The following is a 12,026-nucleotide window of genomic DNA, read 5'->3' on the forward strand; positions in this document are numbered from 1 at the left end:
AGCGTGAGCACTTGCCGGGGAGGCCACTGAATGATGGGAGGCTGTTGAATATGAGGTCGTTCACGTTAATTGCATGGAAGTGGTGATAATTGGTTTCTCGTCACGCTACGGCGCAATCCCAATTTCGTCTTGCGGAGCAGGCTGGTCGCATCGCAAACTGTTTGGCGCCTGGCGCGGATCTCATTTTTGGCCTCTCCCACTATTCACTGGCCTTGTTATGCTTGAGCGCGAGAGCAACAAAGCCAGAGAACCACGCCCTTAGTTAACAATGGGAAAATTCTCTTTTCCACATATAAGATAACAGTTTCTGATTGAAGAATCAAGACTGGCTGGAGCAAGATTTCCTTCAGAATAGTGGTGTCATGTTTAACAGCCTGTGTAAAAGGAGACTGCTTTTCAATTGAGGAAGTAAACAATTATAGCAGCAGCTAAAACAGTCAAAGCAATACAGCACTGCAAGATTGCCATTGTGTGCTCAAAAATACTGATCTTCAAAAGTTTAATCTTTCAGATCTCTCGGTGAAGAATTAACTCTTTAAACTCCTTCCAGAAATTCTAGCTGGGTATAAATTGGGCATTTCCGGTTTCTAAGTCATTAACTTCTCGTTAACCCATTCTTTGTCCTGCAGATAATCAGCACCTCATGGAGTTTAATTACTAATTAGATTAATCTTGATTTTTTTTCTAGCCCAATAAAAACATTGTGCCATTTTTCAGACAGTTGACCAATACACATGGGAATGTCTGTGACCTGTAGGGCTAAAAAGGGTTGAATGCCTTTGCTGAGAACAGTAGTACATTAATTAAGCAATAATGGCTGCACACGTGTACTGTCGCGCCAAACTGAGTATGGGCTGAATGATTAAGGGACTGGGCCAAAGGTCAAGTCTGTCACTCTCCAGACTACGCACCCTATCACAGTGCCCCATGCATGATCATTATAGCTATTCTGTCACAATTTAAATACTATTTGCACTCCAGCGCCTCTTGTTTAGTTTAGCTTTTTCTTTAATAGTCAGTGCCCTTGACCAAAATGATGATTTGATCCTGCAAATCTGTGATTAAATCCAGTTCACCAACACCAGCACAACAAATCTAATTTGGTTTCTCTGGTCTACAATAGGTTGTGCAGGTTTTGACCATGTATCTAGTTGGCATTTGTACATCTGTGCCAATTGGAAACAGTGGAATATACAGAAAATTAATTCACCGGGTAATATTGTAAGGAAAGAAGTCACAAGCCACTCGCACAGATTTAAATTATTTGCGCGGGCCCATAACAGCTGATTGCTGTTATAGTGCGGGACGCAGTGGTTGCTGAGTGCTTGCTGGGACGATGAGTGAATTTTAAAAAACTTACCGTTGGGGGTTTCCCACTGAATCCTGTCGGGGTGAGGACAGAGTGACTGCTGGGTAAGTAGTACAGATTTAAATTGTTTGCGCGGGCCCATAACAGCTGATTGCTATTATAGTGCAGACGCAGTGGTTGCTGGTTAAGTGTTTTATTTTTACCTGTATTTAAGTTGGGCGGTTGCTAAACCCGAGACACTACACTTGTAGTGTCCCCCACCCTTCCACCTCCACTAACCTAAGGGGGTGAGTGAATATCAGTTAAGCTCTTCCTTTATTTTTCTTGTTTTTACCGCACGTTATCTAGGGGGAATGGCAGGGAAGGCAGTGCAATGTTCCTCCTGCAGAATGTTTGAGGTGAGGGACGTCGTCAGTATCCCTGCTGATTTCACCTGTGGGAAGTGCACCCATCTCCAGCTCCTCAGAAACCGCGTTAGGGAACTGGAGCTCGAGCTGGATGAACTTCGGATCATTAGGGAGGCCGAGGTGGTCATAGATAGTAGCTTCAGGAATGTAGTTACTCCGAAGAATGAAGATAGATGGGTGACGGTGAGAGGGGCTGGGAGGAAGCAGTCAGTACAGGAATCCCCTGTGGTCGTTCCCCTTAGTAACAGGTATACCGCTTTGGATACTGGTGGGGGGGGGGGGACTTAATAGGGGTAAGCCACGGTGACCGGATCTCCAGCACTGAGTCTGTCCGTGTGGCTCAGAAGGGAAGGGGGGAGAGCAGGAGAGCAATAGTTATTGGGGACTCGATAGTTAGAGGGACAGATAGACGGTTCTGTGGCAGCGAAAGAGACTCACGGATGGTATGTTGCCTCCCAGGTGCCACGGTCCGTGACGTCTCGGACCGTGTTTTCAGAATCCTTAAGGGGGAGGGGGAACAGTCACAAGTTGTGGTACACATCGGTACCAACGACATAGGTAAGAGTATGGACGGGGATTTAAAACAGGATTTTCGGGAGTTAGGATGGAAGCTGAGAACCAGGACAAACCATGTTGTCATCTCTGGTTTGTTGCCGGTGCCACATGCTAGCGAGTTGAGGAACAGGGAGAGAGTGCAGATGTGGCTGCAGGGATGGTGTAGGAGGGAGGGTTTCAGTTACGCGGATAATTGGAGCACATTCTGGGGAAGGTGGGACCTGTACAGACAGGACGGTTTGCACCTGAACCAGAGGGGCACCAATATCCTGGGAGGAAAATTTGTTACGGCTCTTCGGGGGGTTTAAACTAATTTGTCAGGGGGTTGGAAAACGAGCTGTTGAGAGTAGTGAGGTACTGAGGAGGGTATCAAGATCACAGGAGTGTACCGGCAGACAAAATGGTGGGTTGAAGTGTGTCGACTTCAATGCAAGGAGCATCCTGAATAAGGTAGGTGAATTTGGAGCATGGATTGGTACTTGGGACTACGATGTTGTGGCCATTACAGAGACATGGTTGGAACAGGGACAGGAATGGTTGTTGGAAGTTCCGGGGGATAGATGTTTCAGTAAGAGTAGGGAAAATGGTAAAAGAGGTGGAGGAGTAGCATTGTTAATCAAGGATAGTTTAATGGCTGCAGAAAGGCAGTTCGAGGGGGATCTGTCTACTGAGGTAATATGGGCTGAAGTTAGAAATAGGAAAGGAGCAGTCACGCTGTTAGGAGTTTTCTATAGGCCCCCAGATAGTAATAGTGATGTGGAGGAAGAAATTGCAAAGCAGATTATGGATAGGTGTGGAGGTCTCAGGGTAGTTGTCATGGGTGACTTTAACTTTCCAAATATTGATTGGAACCTCTATAGGTCGAACAGTTCGGATGGGGCAGTTTTTGTACAGTGTGTGCAGGAGGGTTTCCTGACACAATATGTGGATAGGCCGACAAGAGGTGGGGCCACATTGGATTTGGGACTGGGTAATGAACCGGGCCAAGTGTTAGATTTGTTTGTGGGAGAGCACTTTGGAGATAGTGACCACAACTCGGTGTCTTTCACTATTGCAATGGAGAGGGATAGGGCCATACGGCAGGGCAAGTTTTATAATTGGGGGAGGGGTAATTATGATGCGATTAGGCAAGAATTAGGGAGCATAAGATGGGAACAGAAACTGTCAGGGAAAGGCACAAATGAAAAGTGGAGCTTGTTCAAGGAACAAATACTGCGTGTCCTTGATAGGTATGCCCCTGTCAGGCAGGGAGGAAATGGCCATGTGAGGGAACCATGGTTCACAAAATAAGTTGAATGTCTTGTCAAGAGGAAAAAGGAAGCGTATGTAAGGATGAGAAAACAAGGTTCAGTTGGGTCGCTTGAGGGTTACAAGGTAGCAAAGAATGAGCTAAAAAAAAGGGCTTAGGAGAGCTAGGAGGGGGCATGAGAAGTCCTTGGCGGGTCGGATGAAGGAAAACCCCAAGGCTTTTTACTCTTATGTGAGAAATAAAAGAATGACCAGGGTGAGGGTAGGGCCGGTCAAGGACAGTAATGGGAACTTGTGCATGGAGTCAGAAGAGATAGGAGAGGCATTGAATGAATACTTTTCTTCAGTCTTCACCAAGGAGAGGGACCATGTTTTTGAGGATGAGAGTGTGATACAGGCAGGTAGGCTGGAGGAGGTAGATGTTCTGAGGGAAGATGTATTTGCAATTTTGAAAAACCTGAGGGTCGACAAGTCCTCACTGTCCACGGGGATAGTGCTAGAGGACTGGAGAGTGGCGAATGTTGTTCCTCTGTTCAAGAATGGGAATGACCCTGGTAATTATAGGCCAGTTAGTCTTACTTCGGTGGTCGGTAAGTTAATGGAAAAGGTGCTGAGGGATAGGATTAATGACCATTTGTAAAGATGCAGCTTAATCCGGGATAGTCAACACGGATTCATGAAGGGTAAGTCTTGCCTCACAAATTTGATTGAATTCTTTGAGGAGGTAACTAAGTGTGTTGATGAAGGTAGAGCAGTTGATGTCGTATACATGGATTTCAGTAAGGCGATTGATAAGGTTCCCCATGGTCGGCTCATGAAGAAAGTAAGGAGGTGTGGGATAGAGGGGAATTTGGCCAATTGGATAAGTAACTAGTTATCACATAGAAGACAGAGGGTGGTGGTGGATGGAAAATTTTCAGACTAGAGACCAGTTACCAGCGGTGTACCACAGGGATCAGTGCTGGGTCCTCTGCTATTTGTGATTTTTATAAATGACTTGGAGGAGGGGGCTGAAGGGTGGGTCAGTAAATTTGCTGATGACACCAAGATTGGTGGAGTAGTGGATGAGGTGGAGGGCTCTTATAGGCTGCAAAGGGACATTGATAGGATGCAGAGCTGGGCCGAAAAATGGCAGATGGAGTTTAACCCTGATAAGTACGAGGTGATTCATTTTGGTAGGTCAAATTTGAATGCGGATTACAGGGTCAACGTCAGGGTTCTGAGGAATGTGGAGGAACAGAGAGATATTGGGGTTCAGGTCCATAGATCCCTGAAGGTTGCCACTCAAGTGGATCGTGGATACAGCCGTGAAGAAGGCCTATAGTGTGTTAGCGTTTATTAACAGGGGGCTTGAGTTTAAGAGCCATGGGGTTATGCTGTAACTGTACAGGACCCTGGTGAGACCACATTTGGAGTATTGTGTGCAGTTCTGGTCACCTCATTATAGGAAGGGTGTGGAAGCATTGGAAAGGGTGTAAAAGGAGATTTGCCAGGATGCTGCCTGGATTGGAGGGTAGGTCTTATGAGGAAAGGTTGAGGGAGCTAGGGCTTTTCTCATTGGAGCGAAGGAGGGTGAGAGGTGACTTAATAGAGGTTTATAAGATGATGAGGGGGATAGATGGAGTGGACGTTCAGAGACTATTTCCTCGGGTGGATGTAGCTGTTACAAGGGGGCATTACTATTAGGTTCGGAGGAGGGATGTCCGAGGTAGGTGCTTTACTCAGAGAATGGTTAGGGTGTGGAATGGACTACCTGCTGTGATAGCGGAGTCAGACACTTTAGGAACTTTCAAGCGGTTATTGGATAGGCACATGGAGCACACCAGAATGACAGGGAGTGGGATAATTTGATCTTGGTTTTGGACAAAGCTCGGCACAACATCGAGGGCCGAAGGGCCTGTTCTGTGCTGTACTGTTCTATGTGGGCAGCACGGTAGCATAGTGGTTAGCACAATTGCTTCACAGCTCCAGGGTCCCAGGTTCGATTCCGGCTTGGGTCACTGTCTGTGCGGAGTCTGCACATCCTCCCCGTGTGTGCGTGGGTTTCCTCCGGGTGCTCCGGTTTCCTCCCACAGTCCAAAGATGTGCAGGTTAGGTGGATTGGCCTTGCTAAATTGTCCTTAGTGTTGGGTGGGGTTACTGGGTTATGGGGATAGGGTGGAGGTGTTGACCTTGGGTAGGGTGCTCTTTCCAAGAGCCGGTGCAGACTCGATGGGCCGAATGGCCTCCTTCTGCACTGTAAATTCTATGATATCTATGATGTTCCATGTACACTTCTGAGCATCTGTTGTAGGATAAAAGGGGTGGCACGGTGGCACAGTGGTTAGCACTGCTTCCTCACAGCTCCAAGGACCCGTGTTCAATTTCGGCCTCGAGTGACTATCTGTATGGAATTTGCACTTTCTCCCCGTGTCTGCGTGGGTTTCCTCCGGGTCCTCCGGTTTCCTCCCACAGTCTAAAGATGTGCAGGTTAGGTGGATTGGCCATGCTAAATTGCCTCTTAAATGTCCAAAAGGTTAGGTGGGATTACTGGGTTACGGGGATAGGGTGGAAGCATGGGCTTAAGTAAGGTGCTCTTTCCAAGAGCTGGTGCAGACGTGATGAGTCGAATGGTTTCCTTCTGCACTGTAGGGATTCTATGATTCTAAGTACTTTTCCAATTCAATTATATTTATGCCGTTTTGGGGGATATGAATGAAGTAAACAACTTCATGTTTTAAATGAGTTTTACTGCGGAGAAATGTAACATGGCATTGTATCATGTCATCAGAATTACTGCTGGGTTAAGAATGACTATTAACTTTGATATTGCAGTTATATCTTGAGGGATGCACCGTTACCTGCAGAAACAAGCAATCATCTCGAAAAATCCCAAGCCTCTGCTGAGCTTGTTCAGCTCAGTCAGGGTATTGATGGGGGGTGGGACTACAATTATTTTTAGCAGCCCAGAATAAAGAGAGAAAACTCAGCCACAGTTCTCACTCCTGATCATTATTTGGAGACTTCCTGCTGGGCCGTGCACAACTGTGCTGCATAGGCACAATTATTGTCTTGAGAAATGGAGAGTTGAAGGCTGTGGAGCAAGAGAATGAGAAAAATTGTACTCTCCAATATTTATGACATGGTTTTGTGCCCTGTTCCCTCCTGCCAGATCCTGGAATTGCCCCCATCCAAACAATTTTCATGTGGTCAAATATCTGCTTTATGCCCCATACAGCTGGAAACACCAACCATTGTTGTTCAACTCACAAACACACCTATGGTCACTGAAGAAAGTTACAAGAGGACCCGCTAATGGATTTGGTAATCAGTACGAAGTCTTACAACACCAGGTTAAAGTCCAACAGGTTTGTTTCGATGTCACTAGCTTTCGGAGCGCTGCTCCTTCCTCAGGTGCACATCATGGATTTGGAAATGTAAAAGTTTGGGTGCTATGCTGAATATCTGCAGAGTCATGACAATAGGAGCTGACATCACATCGTGCCATCCAACTACTGCTGTCACATTGAATTGAAAGAAACCTCAAAGTTCACCTCTTGATTTTAGCTGCCAGTGTCACTCCTAATGATAGGAATGGCAGCATAACGTAACTCTGAGAGTGACGGATGAACATGCGGTTCATTTAAGACCATAAGACCATAAGACATAGGAGCGGAAGTAAGGCCATTCTGCCCATCGAGTCCACTCCACCATTCAATCATAGCTGATTTCAACTCCATTTACCCGCTCTCTCTCCATAGCCCTTAATTCCTCGAGAAATCAAGAATTTATCAACTTCTGTCTTAAAGACACTCAACGTCCTGGCCTCCACCGACCTCTGTGGCAATGAATTCCACAGACCCACCACTCTCTGGCTGAAGAAATTTCTCCTCATCTCTGTTCTAAAGTGAGTCCCTTTTATTATAAGGCTGTGCCCCCGGGTCCTAGTCTCCCCTGCTAATGGAAACAACTTCCCTACGTCCACCCTATCTAAGCCATTCATTATCTTGTAAGTTTCTATTAGATCTCCCCTCAACCTCCTAAACTCCAATGAATATAATCCCGGATCCTCAGACGTTCATCGTATGTTCGGCCTACCATTCCTAGGATCATCCGTGTAAATCTCCGCTGGACCCGCTCCAGTGCCAGTATGTCGTTCCCGAGGTGTGGGGCCCAAAATTGCTCACAGTATTCTAAATGGGGCCTAACTAATGCTTTATAAAGCTTCAGAAGTACATCCCTGCTTTTATATTCCAAGCCTCTTGAGATAAATGACAACATTGCATTTGCTTTCTTAATTACGGACTCAACCTGCAAGTTTACCTTTAGAGAATCCTGGACTAGGACTTCCAAGTCCCTTTGCACTTCAGCATTATGAATTTTGTCACCGTTTAGAAAATAGTCCATGCCTCTATTCTTTTTTCCAAAGTGCAAGACCTCGCACTTGCCCACGTTGAATTTCATCAGCCATTTCTTGGACCACTCTCCTAAACTGTCTAAATCTTTCTGCAGTCTCCCCACCTCCTCCATACTACCTGCCCCTCCAGCTATCTTTGTATCATTGGCAAACTTAGCCAGAATGCCCCCAGTCCCGTCATCTAGATCTTTAATATATAAAGAGAACAGCTGTGGCCCCAACACTGAACCCTGCGGGACACCACTCGTCACCGGTTGCCATTCCGAAAAAGAACCTTTTATCCCAACTCTCTGCCTTCTGCCTGACAGCCAATCGTCAATCCATGTTAGTACCTTGCCTCGAATACCATGGGCCCTTATTTTACTCAGCAGTCTCCCGTGAGGCACCTTATCAAAGGCCTTTTGGAAGTCAAGATAGATAACATCCATTGGCTCTCCTTGGTCTAACCTATTTGTTATCTCTTCAAAGAACTCAAACAGGTTTGTCAGGCATGACCTCCCCTTACTAAATCCATGCTGACTTGTCCTAATCCGACCCTGCACTTCCAAGAATTTAGAAATTTCATCCTTAACAATGGATTCTAGAATCTTGCCAACAAACGAGGTTAGGCTAATTGGCCTATAACTTTCCATCTTTTTCCTTGTTCCCTTCTTGAACAGGGGGGTTACAACAGTGATTTTCCAATCCTCTGGGACTTTCCCTGACTCCAGTGACTTTTGAAAGATCATAACCAACGCCTCCACTATTTCTTCAGCTATCTCCTTTAGAACTCTAGGATGTAGCCCATCTGGGCCCGGAGATTTATCAATTTGTAGACCTCTTAGTTTCTCTAGCACTTTCTCCTTTGTGATGGCTACCATATTCAACTCTGCCCCCTGACTCTCCGGAATTGTTGGGATATTACTCATGTCTTCTACTGTGAAGACTGACGCAAAGTACTTATTTAGTTCCTCAGCTATTTCCTTGTCTCCCATCACTAGATTACCAGCGTCATTTTGGAGCGGCCCAATGTCTACTTTTGCCTCCCGTTTGTTTTTAATGTATTTAAAGAAACTTTTACTATCATTCCTAATGTTACTGGCTAGCCTACCTTCATAATTGATCCTCTCTTTCCTTATTTCTCTCTTTGTTATCCTCTGTTTGTTTTTGTAGCCTTCCCAATCTTCTGACTTCCCACTACTCTTTGCCACATTATAGGCTTTCTCTTTTGCTTTGATGCATTCCCTAACTTCCTTTGTCAGCCATGGCTGCCTAATCCCCCCTCTGACAACCTTTCTTTTCTTTGGGATGAACCTCTGTACTGTGTCCTCAATTACTCCCAGAAATTCCTGCCATTGCTGTTCTACTGTCTTTCCCACTAGGCTCTGCTCCCAGTCGATTTTCGTCAGTTCCTCCCTCATGCCCCTGTAGTTACCTTTATTTAACTGTAACACCTTTACATCTGATTCTACCTTCTTTCTTTCAAATTGCAGACTGAATTCTACCATATTATGATCACTGCCTCCGAAGTGTTCCCTTACTTTAAGATCTTTAATCAAGTCTGGCTCATTACATAACACTACGGCCAGAATGGCCTGTTCCCTCGTGGGCTCCATCACAAGCTGTTCCAAAAAGCCCTCCAGTAAGCATTCAATGAATTCCCTTTCCTTGGGTCCACTGGCAGCATTATTTACCCAGTCCACCTGCATATTGAAGTCTCCCATGATCACTGTGACCTTGCCATTCTGACATGCACTTTCTATTTCGTGGTGCATTTTGTGCCCCTGGTCCTGACCACTGTTAGGAGGCCTGTACATAACTCCCATTATGATTTTTTTGCCTTTGTGGTTCCGCAACTCTACCCACACAGACTCCACATCATGTGACCCTATGTCGTTTAGTGCTATTGATTTAATTTCATTCCTAATTAACAAGGCAACCCCGCCCCCTCTGCCCACCTCTCTGTCTTTTCGATAGGTTGTGAATCCCTAGATGTTTAATTGCCAGTCCTGAATCCCCTGCAACCACGTCTCTGTGATGCCTACCACATCATACATGCCAGTCACAATCTGGGCCACAAGATCATCTACCTTGTTCCGTACACTGCACGCATTTAATTATAGCACCTTTAATTCTCTATTGACCGTCCCTTTTTGTTTTCTTAGTGTTGTGGACCTTGGTTTACTGAGCCTTTCCATACACTGTGTTATAGTTTGTGGGATGGGGCTATCATAACCTATCCTGAGTTCTGTCTTTTCGTGCTTTTTTGTATTCCTAAGCAGCTACGCTTCCCACTGATTACTTCACCTCTTGGTTCCCTGACTTTCCCTTCCCCCCCAATCTCTAGTTTAAAGTCCTATTGTCCACCCTATTTACTCTTTGCGCCAGAACACTGGTCCCAGCTTGGTTCAGGTGGAGGCCATCCCAACGGTATAGGTCCCCCCTGTCCCAAAACTGATGCCAATGTCCCATGAAAAGGAACCCCTCTTTCCCACACCACTCTTTCAGCCACGTGTTAACTTCCCTTATTCTTGCCTCCCTATGCCAATTTGCACGTGGCTCGGGCAGTAATCCGGAGATTATGACCCTTGAGGACCTGTTTTTTAATTTGAATCCTAGCTCGTTATAATCTCTAAACAGATCCTCTTTTCTAGACTTGCCTATGTTGTTGGTACCGACATGGACCACAACAACTGGATCCTCCCCCTCCCTCTCCACTTTCCTTTCAAGCCGGTCAGAGATGTCCCGCACCCTAGCACCGGGCAGGCAACATACCATGCGGGACTCTTTATCCTGCTCACAAAGGATACTATCTATCCCCCTGATAATAGAATCCCCAACAACTACAATTTGCCTATTTACTCCCTCCCCTTGATTGGCCTGCTGAACCATGGTGCCTTGGTCAGCTGACTCATCCTTCCTGCAGCCCTGTTCGCCATCCACACAGGGAGCAAGTGCTTCATACCTGTTGGGCAGGGTCAAGGGCTGAGGCTCCTGAGTTCCTGACTGCTGGTTCCCTTTACCTGCCTGACTTGCAGTCACACCCTGCTGTCCCTGGCCACTGGCAGGATTTAAACTACTTACTCTGACAGGTGTGACTGCCTCCTGAAACACAGTGTCCAGGTAAGTCTCCCCCTCCCGGATCTGCCTAAGTGTTTGGAGCTCAGACTCCAGCTCATCAACTCTTCGAGCAGCCAACACTTACTGCAGATGTGGTCGCTGCAGCTCACAATGGGATCTGCCAGCTCCCACATCAAGCAGCTCAAGCACATAACCTGACCAGCCATCACTAATTAATTAATTAGTTTAATTTAAGTTTACGAGTTTAGCTGTGTTTTTAAAAACATTTGGGGCAGATTTGCTATCAACCAATCAGATCACAGCTTCCCTTTGACGTCACTTTTGGAAAAAAAAACTGGAAAACAGGAAGTTACCGTTAGGTTTTTATACTCACAGACACTGCTCCTCCTCCTCCGAATGGCTCCCGAAATTAGGCCCGAAGAAAGAGAGAGAACAAAACAGTCAGGAAAAAGCATCTTCTCCCACTCTTCACCGAATTACCTCACTGCACCAAATTACCAAATTCTCACTCTGTCTGTGGCTCACTCACTCAGGCTGTGCCTCCTTGACCAGCGCAATTTATCTCAATTATCACCTGAAACTGTAGTATCCAACCTGGAGTCCAATTATCCACTTGGGTCTAGTTTAGCACCACCGCCTCCCGCTGGCACGGGGCCCCGGGAGGAGCCTGAGGATATCCCGTCTGTCGATGATTCCGGTGACGGGATCAAGGCAGCCCCTGAGTTGGTTGGTGGGCCCGTGTCGCCCACCGCACTCAGTGTGGTGGAGGATTCGGGCCTGGAGGGCGACTGTCCGAAGGCTGTCAGCCACCCAGTGTCGGGAGCGCAGGGTGCACGAGATGCTCTGTAGTGGGGTGCGCGTCTCACTCGTGCCTGACACCCACTCTGGGAGACTCCCGGAGCCTGTCACATAATAATTGAAGGCTCTTTTATTTTTCTGCCTCTGTAGATAGTTCAGGCAGTGCCCTATTTGCCCCCCCCCCCACTTCACCAACACTTTGACTCCCTCCGTCCCCACCACCCTCCTTTCCCCTCTCTTCCCACCACCCCCC

The sequence above is a fragment of the Scyliorhinus torazame genome, chromosome 4, assembly GCF_047496885.1.
Source record: "Scyliorhinus torazame isolate Kashiwa2021f chromosome 4, sScyTor2.1, whole genome shotgun sequence".
Lineage (NCBI taxonomy): Eukaryota > Metazoa > Chordata > Chondrichthyes > Carcharhiniformes > Scyliorhinidae > Scyliorhinus > Scyliorhinus torazame.